This window comes from Callospermophilus lateralis, chromosome 1, assembly GCF_048772815.1.
Source record: "Callospermophilus lateralis isolate mCalLat2 chromosome 1, mCalLat2.hap1, whole genome shotgun sequence".
NCBI classification, from domain to species: Eukaryota; Metazoa; Chordata; class Mammalia; order Rodentia; family Sciuridae; genus Callospermophilus; species Callospermophilus lateralis.
The window spans coordinates 128,246,899-128,259,314 of NC_135305.1; the positions used below are offsets into that span (position 1 = coordinate 128,246,899).

General features: G+C 50.0%; 1 protein-coding gene across 1 annotated transcript in view; it reads left to right on the forward strand.

The window, feature by feature from the left end:
• Positions 1–12,416, forward strand: part of Tmem132d (transmembrane protein 132D) — a 492,660-nt gene that overhangs the window by 137,378 nt on the left and 342,866 nt on the right. The gene's annotated exons all lie outside the window — the stretch shown is intronic.

The following is a 12,416-nucleotide window of genomic DNA, read 5'->3' on the forward strand; positions in this document are numbered from 1 at the left end:
GTAGCAGAAATGCACATTCTTCCCTCTGAAACCCACCAGTGAGCTTAGGCCCAGGGTTAGCTCTGCTCCATCTCTAAGGGAGCAGAGAAATGAAGCCATCGCCCAGGGCAGCCTGCAGCTCCCGCTGAACTTGAAGGCTGGCTCTGCGTCAGCTGTCCACGACAACCTCGCCCCGCAGGGACCCGGTGGGTCTGCTCCTCTGACCACGTTTCTGTTTCCCAGATTCTAACCCCACATACCTGCTGTCTGGTGGAGTTCCTGAAGGGGACAAGGGTCAAGTACATTTTATACTGCTTGAGGGGGCCACACAACATGGGTGCTGCATCTTATTATTTTGTAAATCAAAGGTACATATTTTGAAAAGGAAAGAGACCTAGTGCCAGCTGGGTCTTCACTGGGTGACTGTCTCTGGCTCCTTTCCTTGCTGTTGAAGACTTCACGCCGGCATTGTCGTAGATGAACGCAGGTATTGCTTAAAATGTTGCAGGACCGATGAGGCTAGACACCGAGGAATTAGCAGGAAGTGAATTTATTGGCGGTAGTCAGGTCCAGAAGAGCATTTGTCTAAACCAATCCATCCCTCTGAACCCTGAGTTCAGAAAGTTTCAGAACTTTATACCCAGTGTGTAGGGGGAGGGGCTCAGAAGTCCACCCAAAGGCAGCTCTTTCCGCTGTTCTGGCCTGGATACAAAATCAAGGACACTCCCTGGGAAAATCAGCACCCAGGAAGGAGAGTTCCCTTCCCCTTTCTTCCTGCCAACTGGCTTTACAGGACCTGACTATTGTCCTTTGAAACGCAGACGCCTCCGTGAAGGCCTTGGGTTGGTCTATTTATGGGACTCTGCTTCTGCAAGCATGCCCCCTGCCTGAAAATTCTTTTGGAGAAATTTTGCTGAAGTCTAAGAACAATTATGGTGAGCATTTCTGGAGAAGCTTAATTAAGATTTTCAGTGGGAAGGAGGTGCCACTACAAAACAAAGTGCGTCGTCTTGAGTGTGCTAAACCTGCCCGTACAGCAGCCCCCTCACCTGTGGCCCACCGTGGTCTGAAAATATGAAATAAAAAAATCCCAGAAATAAACAGTGCGAAAGTTTTAAATTGCACATGATTCTGAGCAGCTGGACCGAGTCTTATAACCTCTTGCTCTGTCCCTGCCAGGATGTGACTTTGACCAGCGAATCCAGCCTGTACACACAGCCACCTGTTGGTCACGGCCAATATCTTGTTATGAGGGGAACAGTCATGCTGTCCTACGGCCTGTGTTTCAGGGGCCCTTACTTTACTCATTAATGCCCCAGGGCGCAAGAGTAGGGACACTGACAATTCAGGGTGCCAAAGAGGAGCTGAGAGTGCTTCCCTTAGTGAAAAGGGGGAGGTCCCGGGAGGTATTTGCAGGGAGGAAGAGAAACCATGTTCACAGGACTTTTATTACAGTATATTGTTACAACTGTCCTAGTTTATTAGTTACTGTTGCTAATCTCTTGCCATGGCTATTTATAATCAAACTTTATCACAGGTAGACACATAGAGGAAATATGAACACCAGATACAAATGGCTCAGTTCCATCCTTGGTTACAGCCATGGCCTGGGGGCTTTGGACCTAGGGAGGTCCCCTGTGGGATGGTGGCTTCTTTCTCTGTACATGGATACACAAGCAAGCATTTGGCTTTGAATCCTGATTCTGCTGGCCCTAGTTCCCAGGTCACATGTAACACGGAGGAGCGAGGCCCTTGGAGAGCATGCTTTGAGGGCAGGCTCAGTGGAGCTTGCCCAGTGAGCAGAGTGTCATATTCATCAAATTGCCCTTGAGTTGTTTGTCCGTGGGCAGCAGTTTAGCCTTTATGACCGTATAATAAAGAGGAGGCTCATTCTCCTGTCTAATGGGGCTGCAGGCACTAATAGGCTAGTGCATTGCCAAAGCACAGCATTTGCAGACTCCGAATAACCGTTATGCCTTTCCTTTTCCATTTCTGAAATGTGTTCCGCAATCTGTGAAAATCAGGCCTTCCGCAAGTTTCTCTCTATTTGTTAATTCTGAGAGCTGCTAAGGGACAGGAGTCCTCCCAGTGGCCCTGGCAGCCTCATATCTGTGAGAGTGCACGGGCCTAGGACAGCTGCCTGAGAGCACCTTGCTGTGGCTTTCAGAACCTGGCGTCCTTGGGGAGCGTCTGGGAGGACTGGAGGAGCGAATGGTGCAGCACACACTTGGTGTGGTGACTCCAACACCTGGGTGCCTTGCCCCTTGTTCCTGATGTTCTGAACCATGTTGTGCTGTTGAGAAAACACAGTGGAAGGCGTCTCTCCCAGGCAGGCCTGTGCCAAGTCCCAGTCCTGACGGTCAGTGCTCCTGGTCTGCAAAGGCCTGAGGCTAAGGAAGGCGTTTGGGGGATAGGGACATGGCCTGTAGGTGTGTACTGATGTTAAGGAACGGGAGGTCAAGGGGGTTTGTTGAAGTTTTGTGGGAGAAATGCAGAAGGAAATTCCAAGCCCTTCTCATTGACTTGAGGGTTTTTAGGTATGTAAATTGCTCAGCAGCTGTGACTTTCTGACTGAGGAGCTCCTAGGTCACGGGGCCATTTCCTTCTCCTGATGTGTTCACTCCCTAATGTCATTGCAGCCTGCACTTCCTCCCCAGTGGGTCCCGTTCCACAGGTCAGCTCCTCATGCTCTCAATGGCCACCCTCCCCAGACTCACCGCCACCACACGCTGCGTTCCTGTCTGGCCTGTGATTGCAGTGACTGTCCCACGCTTCTGGTGGGCACAGAGCCCAGGCCTGGGCTGACAGCAATGTCATGACCATGCTCTGAATCCATATCTGACACATAAAATAACGTGGGTCCCAGGCTTCCTTTATAGAAACCAGTGCGATTCATCTAGAAGCACAGCCCATAACGCTTCCCAGTGCCTGTGTTAAACAACCAGAGTCTAGTGAGGACGCCCCTGGACAGGATTCCTCCCTTTGGCCACAGCAGTCTGCCTGAAGAACATTGCTCTCCGTGACCAGGTGCCCAGTGCTTTTCAGATGAGAGCAAGGTGAATGCCGGTCGCATCTGCCGTCTCTTACTGAAGAGCAGGTAGTCGCTTCAAGGGAAGGCTGCCCTCTGAAATGGTAAATGACCTTTATCATTTATTTTAACACCTCACTGTTGGTTACAGGGCTCCTTACAGTCCCCTTGGGTGCTGGGAACATGGGCCCAGCTCCGCTCTGCCCATCACCGCCACCTAATGGATCTGAAATAGCCGTCTCTATTCAGTGTGGGCTTCCAGCACTGACCCCCATGGGGAGGTGCCAGGGGCGGCCACAGTGGAGACACCACTAGGTATAGGGATGTGGCCCACATGGTTGGAAGGCTTTGAGAACTGTCACTGAGAAGAGCCCTCTCCTGGATGAAGGATGGACTGGACCCCAACCCACAGAGGCTAAAGAGGAGGTTGCAAACTGACAACACCATCATTTCTGGGATGCCTGCTGGTGTTTGTCCTACGTCTTACATTCCCTTGATTATAGATATTTAAAATTCTACCCTTAAAAAAGAGATTTCTGACTTCTCAAGAAGTTGTCAAAGAGACAGTGTAGTGTAGTGGTTAGGAACACAGATTATGGGCCAGATTCTGGGCCGGATGGCCGGGGCGCCTGAATCTGAGCCTGAGCTGGGGACACTGACAGGGGATTTGCCAACCCACTCTGGCCCCCAACCTTGTAGCCACCGCACCGGTCTCACATGGGTGGTTGAATATACAATGGATTCACACGCAAAAGGAAAAAGATGCGAGGAGTGTGGCTCATGCTCACACCACCACTTGTGAACCCCAGGCTCCCCCAGTTCCACATGGGAATGATCATCTGGAGCTGAGGAGCAGGGGCCTGTCTTAGGTGGACACCTGCTCTGCATCCACCTGGCCACCCCTCTGTGGAATTACACCTGCCTGACCCCCAATGTGGACCCACCTGGTGTGGGTGAGCCAGGCACCTGGAGTGCGCGTCCCTGCTCCACCCAGCAGCTCTGTGTCCTGAGACCCATTGGCTGCAGGTCTCCACCCCTGTGAACGTCTACTCCAACCCCGAGAGTGGCTGTTCAGTGACCACCGGCTTCTGCCACAGATTTGATTCTGGGACTGGATGGGCCTCAAAGCCCAATCTTCTGCTGCACTGGATAACCTCATCCGCAGGCAAGGTTTGGGAAACCTAGTTGCTGGCCTTTTGAGTGACCCACTCACCGCAAGAGGAGGGTCTCGGCACGGTGGCTCAGGGCTCTGCAGGGACCTGCTGGTGTTGGTGTATTGGACTTCTGATGGAAACTGCAGAGTTCATGCACTCTCAGGGGGGCTGGAATCATCGCCAAAGTCATAACACAGGTTCTTAGGGGACAAAACATCCTCCTTCCTGCAGGAAGCGTGGGTGTGTTTGAGGGACCACACTGATGCCCAGTTCAGCTGGAGGAAGAGCGATTAGGAGAAACACAGTTATGGAAACACGCTTTGAACCAGGAGCGTCTGCAGGGGCAGAAGCTAAGGAAGAGCCCAGAACACACACGGCACTGGTCCCGCCAGACGCAGGCCCCACCTGAAGGCCCTCTCAGCACGCGAGGATGGATGCTGCCCCAATGTGATATGGGGATGCCAGTTTGTCTCCAGGGTCCTGCCTCCAAAGGTTCATAATCACCAGCAGCATGTTAGACAGACCCAGCTGCAGCGCCTTCTGCAACCTCTGGCCAGCCCTCCTCAAAACTGCTGGGACAATCAAAGAAAAGGGAGTGCGCCACGTCCCAGGACCAGGGGCATGTGCTCAACTCTGGCCAATTCATTTTCTTTCTTTTTGTTCCCCCAAGAGCTTTTTGAGGACTGAGGGCCTTTGACATCTCATAGGGGGAAAAATGTCTCTTTGAGGCCCACAGGACCCTCAGGGACATGAGGACCAAATATGAAGTGGGGTTTAGCATCTCCTGGAGCGCCAGAGGAGACTGGAGAAGAACAACCACCTTGAATGGCGGCGGACTCCGTTGGTAATACTGTGCTGGCCTCGCTTCCTTCACCGTGACATACGCGCTGTTCTCCTGTGACATGCCGTGTGGCAGGGCTGTGCCTGGAGTGTGGCATGTTCTGCGCTGCATTGGCAGTTTTTCTGTGAACCCAAGACTCTTCTAAAACAAAACATTTATTTTTAAAAAGGCTCCATAGGGAGTGATAATGAAAACCCCCGGGGGGTGGGGACACGGAGGCAGGTAGAGATCCAGGCTGCTCAGTGGGGGGCCTGGTCCATGGCAAGGAGACCTCATCCTGAGGTTGCTGCTGATTTTCTGATGTGAATGATCTTGTCCAGATGACCTGGTCTCTATTTCTCCCTGTCTGTTAGTTTCAAAGAACAAGTACTGTAGCAGAGTGAACGGCAAGCTGCCTTGAGGCATCTCGCACAGATGGGACCTCTCCCAATGCGTCCTTGACTGTCCACACTCTGGTTGCCCGCTATGCTAGGCTGTTTCAGTGGCTTCTGCTCAGACAAAGCCCTGGCTGAGACAATGACTAGATAGGCGTGGCAGGATTCTGCCTGCCTGCCTTGCCCACTGAGCTTGGCTGCTGTCCCCCTGGAGTGCCCAAACCCATGACCCCCTTCCTGGTCATCAGGCACACTGGGCATCAGGACTTTGTACAAGGTGACTTGGCTGGAACTCATCTCCTTTTCTTCTCAAGATCCTGCCCAGGGTTGAGCCCGCCTTGGCCCATAAAGCTCCCCTGACCATCTGCTCCATTTCCCAACCGGACACCAGCCTTGCCTCCTTCCATATCCTGGGGCAGTTGTGAACCTGGCTTGTGGCTTGGCCACCTGCCTCCTGTGAATGGGTGGGGTGTAGGATGTGGGCAGAGGCCACTGGAGCTGACCTTTGGGGCCCTTACTACCCAGCCCTTAGCACACGCCAGGCGGGTGACACTTGTGTTAGCACCCTATGGCGTCTGTGACAAACTGCCACAACTTGGTGGCTCAGAGCCACACAGTTTCTTATCTTAGAGTGGCAAGGTCAGACGTCTGAGGTGGATCTCCCTGGTGAAGTGGGATGTGGGCAGGACTGGGTTCACAGGGAAGACCCTCCCTCACCCTTCCCAGCTTCTAGGAACCTGGCCTCCTGGGTGAAACCCTTCCTCATTAGAACCCAGCAGTGCAGCATCTCCACCTGCCTCTGACACTGGCTGTCTCCTGTCCCACATTTAAAGCCCCTCAGGATCACAGTGGACCCACTCAGATATCCCAGGACAAACTCCTCATGACATCGGCGGATCTGCAGCCTGAACTCCATCTGCAGCCTTGTTCTCCTTTGCCACGTCACAGGTGCTCACAGGTCCCCAGGGCCTAGACATGGACTTCTTGGGGACCAGTTCCCTGCCTGCCACCAGTGGCTCAGAGCAAAACTGTTGAATGGATAAGTGACCGAATGGGTGTTCGACAACAGTAGGTCTTGGACGGAGCGGGGCCCACAGTCACCTACTGAGTTTTGCAGAAAATAAGGAGCAGGTGCTGTTCACTCTTCTTTGTGGAGAGAGCCTGGGAGCTATGTGCAGCTCCTTCTCCATTGAAAGAGGAGGCGTATTGCTGGGGTTCATCGCCGTGCTCCCGACAATGTTGAGGAAGACGCGTGCCACCTCCTGGCTGATCTGAGAGCAGCACCATCCTTCCTTTGTTCTCGGGGTAACTGATGGGCATTCCCATGGACTCCATGGGAGTCCAAAGGCTACCCGCTAGCACTCCACCAAGTGACCTTTGAAGGTACAGACTGTTGGAATTCGGAGACCCCAACAGACAACTGCAGGGGATGTTGCAGGAGGCAGTCTAAATAGATCGGTGCTGGGTTCGATTTGCTGAGGGACTGTTGCCCTGCTGAGCCCACTTTGCTTGAGCTGGCCGGAGCTGGCACAGCTCCTGCTGTGGACCACCATGCCCAGGGAGTGGCGGGAGGTGGGCGGCTTGAGTGGTCTGCAGTTTTCAGTTGTTGCAGGTCTTGGTTTCTCGATGATGAGCCGCTGAACTAATTTTGCCATCCACCTTGCTAGCCTGGTTCGTTTGGGGTTGTTTAACCCTGGAGAGGTCGTGATGCTGGGGAAACCTCTTCCTCCGTGGCCTCTAACTCCCACTCCTGGCATTTGCAGACTTGCGTGTTTAAGTCTCAGTGTTTGGTGTCTCTCTTGCTGTGTGTGAACTGACCATTCCCCCAGTTTTGGCTCATGAGTGGTTCGGTACCCCTCCTCCTCCTAGTGGAGAGTGGGAGATGCAGGGGGGACAGGCTAAGGGGGACCTTTTGTTTTTACCTGAGTGAGCCAAAGTTTACAATAAATGGGGATCCACAGATGGACACTGTTCTCATGTAACTTCCCTGCCCAGTGGTCCTGAGAATGGTTCATAGAGACCTGGAGAGAGAACTCCGTTCCACAGGGGTGTTAGGTTTTGAATCAGGAGAATAAGTCCGTGTTTCTGCATCATGGCTGCTGGTGGTTCCAGGCTGGTTGGGGGTTAATTATCCAAGATGATAACGGACATGCTGGCACATTCTTCCAGAACGTAGTGACTGGCCAGGCGTCCATTCACTGCCTGTGACTAAGGAATGCCATAGCCAAAGCCTGGCATGTGCTTGGGATGTGGCTGTTTCCCATAGCCATGGAGGGATGGCTGTGATGTGGCTTGAGAGCTCTGAGGGTCAGGGTGGGCTGAGCTCTAACCTCCTCTCCCCCAGCAGTCAACAGACAACTGCAGGCGAGGGAGCAGGAACCTAGCATACGGTGTTGGAGGCACAGCTGCCCGTGCCAGGAGGGTTCAGCTGAAGATGGCAGAGTGTGGAAAGGCAGACGGTGCACAGAAGTACCAGCCTGTGCTGTCAGTAGCCGTAAGAAGGGACATCCAGCTGCACAAGCAGAAGTCAAGCTGTGGAAATGGAGATTTAGACCAAACAAGGTGCCATGTCACACCTATGGACACACCCACTGGACACGCCCACCGTGGTGTGAGATGAGGGAGGGAGGGCTCTCGCCATCTTCCAGGATGGATGCTGCAGTCACCTTAAAAGCCATCTGACAGCGAGCAGATTTAAAGATGCCCATGCCAAAGGACCCAGCGGTTTCCTAGTTTCTTATTCCAGAGGAAGCTCTTGCTCATATAATACAGGATAGACAAGAGACCATTCCAAATAGCAATTTAAAATAGTAAAACATTGGAAACAACTTGCTACTGATAAAAAATGCATAAATAGTGAAATGTTCACTCAATGTATATTCTGCAGCAAAAAATAAATAAATAAAAAGAATGAACAGCCGCTGCGGTGACATCATAAATATAAAAATACAGGTTGGTGCATATAATGTGATATTCTTCGTAGTATTTAAAACTTGAAAATTATACATGTATAGATATAAATGTATTGTTGAAAGTATAATTATATCAGCATAAATATCAACAGAGTTTAGGATAGAAAATACCTCAGGGTGAGCAAAACGGAGGCTTGTGGGGAACACACAAGCCATCAGGGCTCTGACTGGATGTGTAATAGTTTATATTCCATTGCATTTGTGTGTTCATTTCATATATGCATATATATATATATATATATATATATATATATATATATATATATATAGAGAGAGAGAGAGAGAGAGAGAGACATGTGTACATATCTCATCATACATAATATGATAGTTTATGCCTCACTTTATTTTACATATATATATATATATATATATATATATATATATATATATTTCTATACCTGTTGTGTGTCTGAAATATTCTGAAAATCTAAAAGAGTTTAAATGAAACCAACATTTTTTGAGAGTTAAGAAGTCCCTGGACATCAGGAAAGATGCTCCTAATGATTATCATCCTTTTGTGCAGATGGTAGAGTGTTTCCTATCACATGAGGAAGACAGTCTCCACCTCATTTTATGCTTTTTAAACATTTCTGGTGCTTCCCGGTGCTAACCTCTGTGTTCAGCTCCACTTGGGACTCAGGGAAGCATTTTGTACGTAGTAGTGCAATTCTGTATTTTCTCCATCTTCCAGCTGGAGATGGATCTCTAAGAGACAGGTAAAGATTTGGAAGCCAGTTTAGTGATGATGCCTCGTTTGTCTTGGCTGCTGGAAGCCAGCACCTGGCATGCTGCTCACAAGACATTGTCGAATGAGAAATGAGAGGCGTGGGTGGGATCCTGGCTCCACTTCACATGCTGTAACCTACAAAGCTTTCTCATTCTCTCTGAATGTCGGTTTTCTCATGGACAGATGATATCAACTTTACAGGATTCTTGAGACGTTTAAATGGAAGAGCGCACCAGGAGCACCTGGAATTATTCTGTCTGTAGTGAGCAGTTTCCTCCCATCTCCTGGAACCCCTGGTTGGACTGTGTGAAACTTGGAAGACTTGCCCACTTTGGTTTGCATTCCGTGTTCATCTTTAGGTCTTAATTTCCTGCATATGCACTTCTTTGTGAAGCAGAACTCCGCTGTCCATGGTACTTGAGTGAATCCGCGCATCCTGTGAAGCTCCACTTGAGTTTCCCATTTGCTGGCTGTGTTGTTATTGAAATCAGATCCTATATTAATGAAATATGTCCAGGCATGACCTTGGCAATTTGTTGCAAATAAAATTGACTGACATCACAGCTGACCATAACTAGATACATCCTCCAGGGTGAATCCAATTATTGACCACTAAGTAGTTCTCAATCATAGGCTGTGTGCTTGGTACAATGCTACCTGCCATGTACATGACTCAAGAAGCTAAAGCAGGCAGTGCCTGAGAGAACAAGAAATTAGCACCTGGAGAGCAGAAGACCTTGTACAAATCAATGAGAAAAAGCTACAAACACAGTAGAACAATTAGCCCAGGACATAGACAAGCACTTCACAGGGGAAGATGCCAATAAATACATGAAAAGATTCGATGTCTCCGGTAATCAAGGAAACACAAAACCTGAACCGAGGTCCTACATTTATCATATTGGCAAAAAGGTAGCATCTGACAGGAAGTGGGGTAATGGGAACTCTCAGACTCTGCAGGTGGGAGTGCAGATGGGTCTAACTATCTTAGACAGCAATTTGGCAACATCCAGCTAAGCAGAAGATGTGCTTCCTTCATACCCAGCAATTCTTCTGCTAAATGCACTCCCTAGAAGATGCCTTGCATCTGAAATCAGAGATAACTACAAAGCTTCCCTGACTGTAACAGGGAAATATAGCCAGCCCATGTGCATACAGTGGAGCAGCAGGCATGAGTTAAATAAACTGGAGTTGCCACAGCCAAATGTGCAATTGTAAAAAACAAGATAGAGGTACAGCAAATAAAGCAAACTGCAGGAAAAATCATGTCTCGACAATACCACCATTTCAAAAACACACAAGACGATGCTCTGTGTGTGTATGTGTAATTAATATTAAAATATATGCATGTCTTCATAATATGTTTATGATGGTGATAGTATAATGTATTCATATGTTCTATGCATGCATGTGTGTACATACGTGTACCTACACGTGTATGTGTGGAGTGTGTGCTATACACACATGTGTTCACATGCATTTGTGTGACAACACAACAGGAATAGTGAACACTAGATTACATTGTGGCCACTTTGGGAGGGCATAGTGGGGTCTGGGAAGACCATTTCAAACTGGGTGGAGTGGACATGCTTCCTTGTGCTGCTCTGTACATTTTTGTGTCTCTGAAACATCCTGCTGTGAAGCCTTTACACCTCCTTACCTTGACGAGCTCCAAGAGGCAACCTGGCAGGGACACAGGAAGTGCTGCCAGCATAACTAGAGATACGTGCTGGGCCGTGGAGAGGGGTGAGTGGGCATCCCAGATGGCCATGTTGACCATCCTCATCCTGCTGGACCCTCAGCATCCCCCTCGGCAAAGTGGGTCAAGTAATACCTGCCCCAGGTGGCTGTGGACACTCAAAGATACGGTGAGAAGGGGGCTGGGTCATCTCTGGAGCAGAGATCAGCGTTGCATTCCCAAGAGCCACACCACACAAACACAGCAAGGGTCACAGCAAATGGGCAGATACTTTAATATGTGTGATGTCCCCAGCATATCTGAATGATGATGACTCAGACACGGGACCAATATGACATGAGTCACGACACACTCATTTCTTTGTGTGAGACCTTTGAGCTCCGGGGCTTGTCTTACATTCTCAGTATGCCTCCATGAAGACCAGTCATGGGTCCATGCTCTGTGGCCCCGTGGGGCTTTAGGCTGCCATTTGGGGCATGGAGCCCTAGAGAATGTGGCAATGGGGATTAAAATCACAGCTGTTTCTAAGGGTGCTGAGCACAACATGGAGGGGGAATCAGCGGGTGTCAGGATACACCGGTTCGTTTGTTTCTTGTCCCCAGAATGCCCTTGGAGTGTGGCGTGATGGGCCTGGGGCTTAGATATAACAGGCTCCCATGGTCCCAGCAGTCCTCCAGTGAGCGCTGTGATTCCCACTGGCGGCAGGGAGCTGAGGAGCACCCCAGGTGGGCACTGAGTCTGTGCAGAGTGCTCTCTGGTGCCCACAGTCACTCCATCTCTGTATTGTGTGGCCCTTGCAGAGCTGCTTGTCTGTTTGTTCTGGGACAAAGGATTATGGCCAAGAGAGACCATGGTGGAAATGTGGACAAGGTAAAGAAAGATTGCTTAGAACTGGGTCCGTCCACTCGCACAGGCCAGCAGACACTTTCTGGAAAGGGACAGGTAATGAATATTCTTGGCCCTGGGGGCTGTGGTGCCCCTCCCTGACCAGCCAACCCTGCTGCTGTGTAGAGAAACACATGAGCCAAGGACAGGGCTGTGCTCCCCGCAGCTGTGTTCAGGAAAGCAGGAAACCTCGCCCTGCAACTGGGGAGTGGTCTCCACTTTGCCCGACCCTGCCCCTGGGGGATGTCCCCTGACTGTAGGTGGTGCAGCATACGATAAATAATGTCAAAGCCCAAAGTCAAGTGTCAAAGCCCCTTTAAAAGCTATTTGTTGGTCTCCTGGGCTATATCTTGGAGAAATTCTTGATTGTCGTCAGAGGGTATTTAACATTTCTTGGATTCTTGATCATTTCCGATTTTAGCAAAGATAGGAGTTTAGAATCTATGTCGCCCAGGTAAGACCTTCCTTACAATGTTACGTAGTTTCACTGTGTGGTGTGGATATGAGGTTTCTTTTCAAAATAAATGGATTCCCATATCAGGAAGAGTCTACTTGAGATCTGAGATTTAGAAAACTCTGCCCTGGTTCAATGTCCACATTTTATGGTAGACGAGAAAGAGAAGCCTTGAGTTCAGTGGTCTGTCCCAGGTCGCAGAGCTTACACAGCTCAAAGGGAAGAAGGACTGGGGCCTGCATCTGGGTGGTTAGAGAAGTCAGGAGGAGAGGGATGCTGGTCACCGTGGAAACGCGGGAGCCG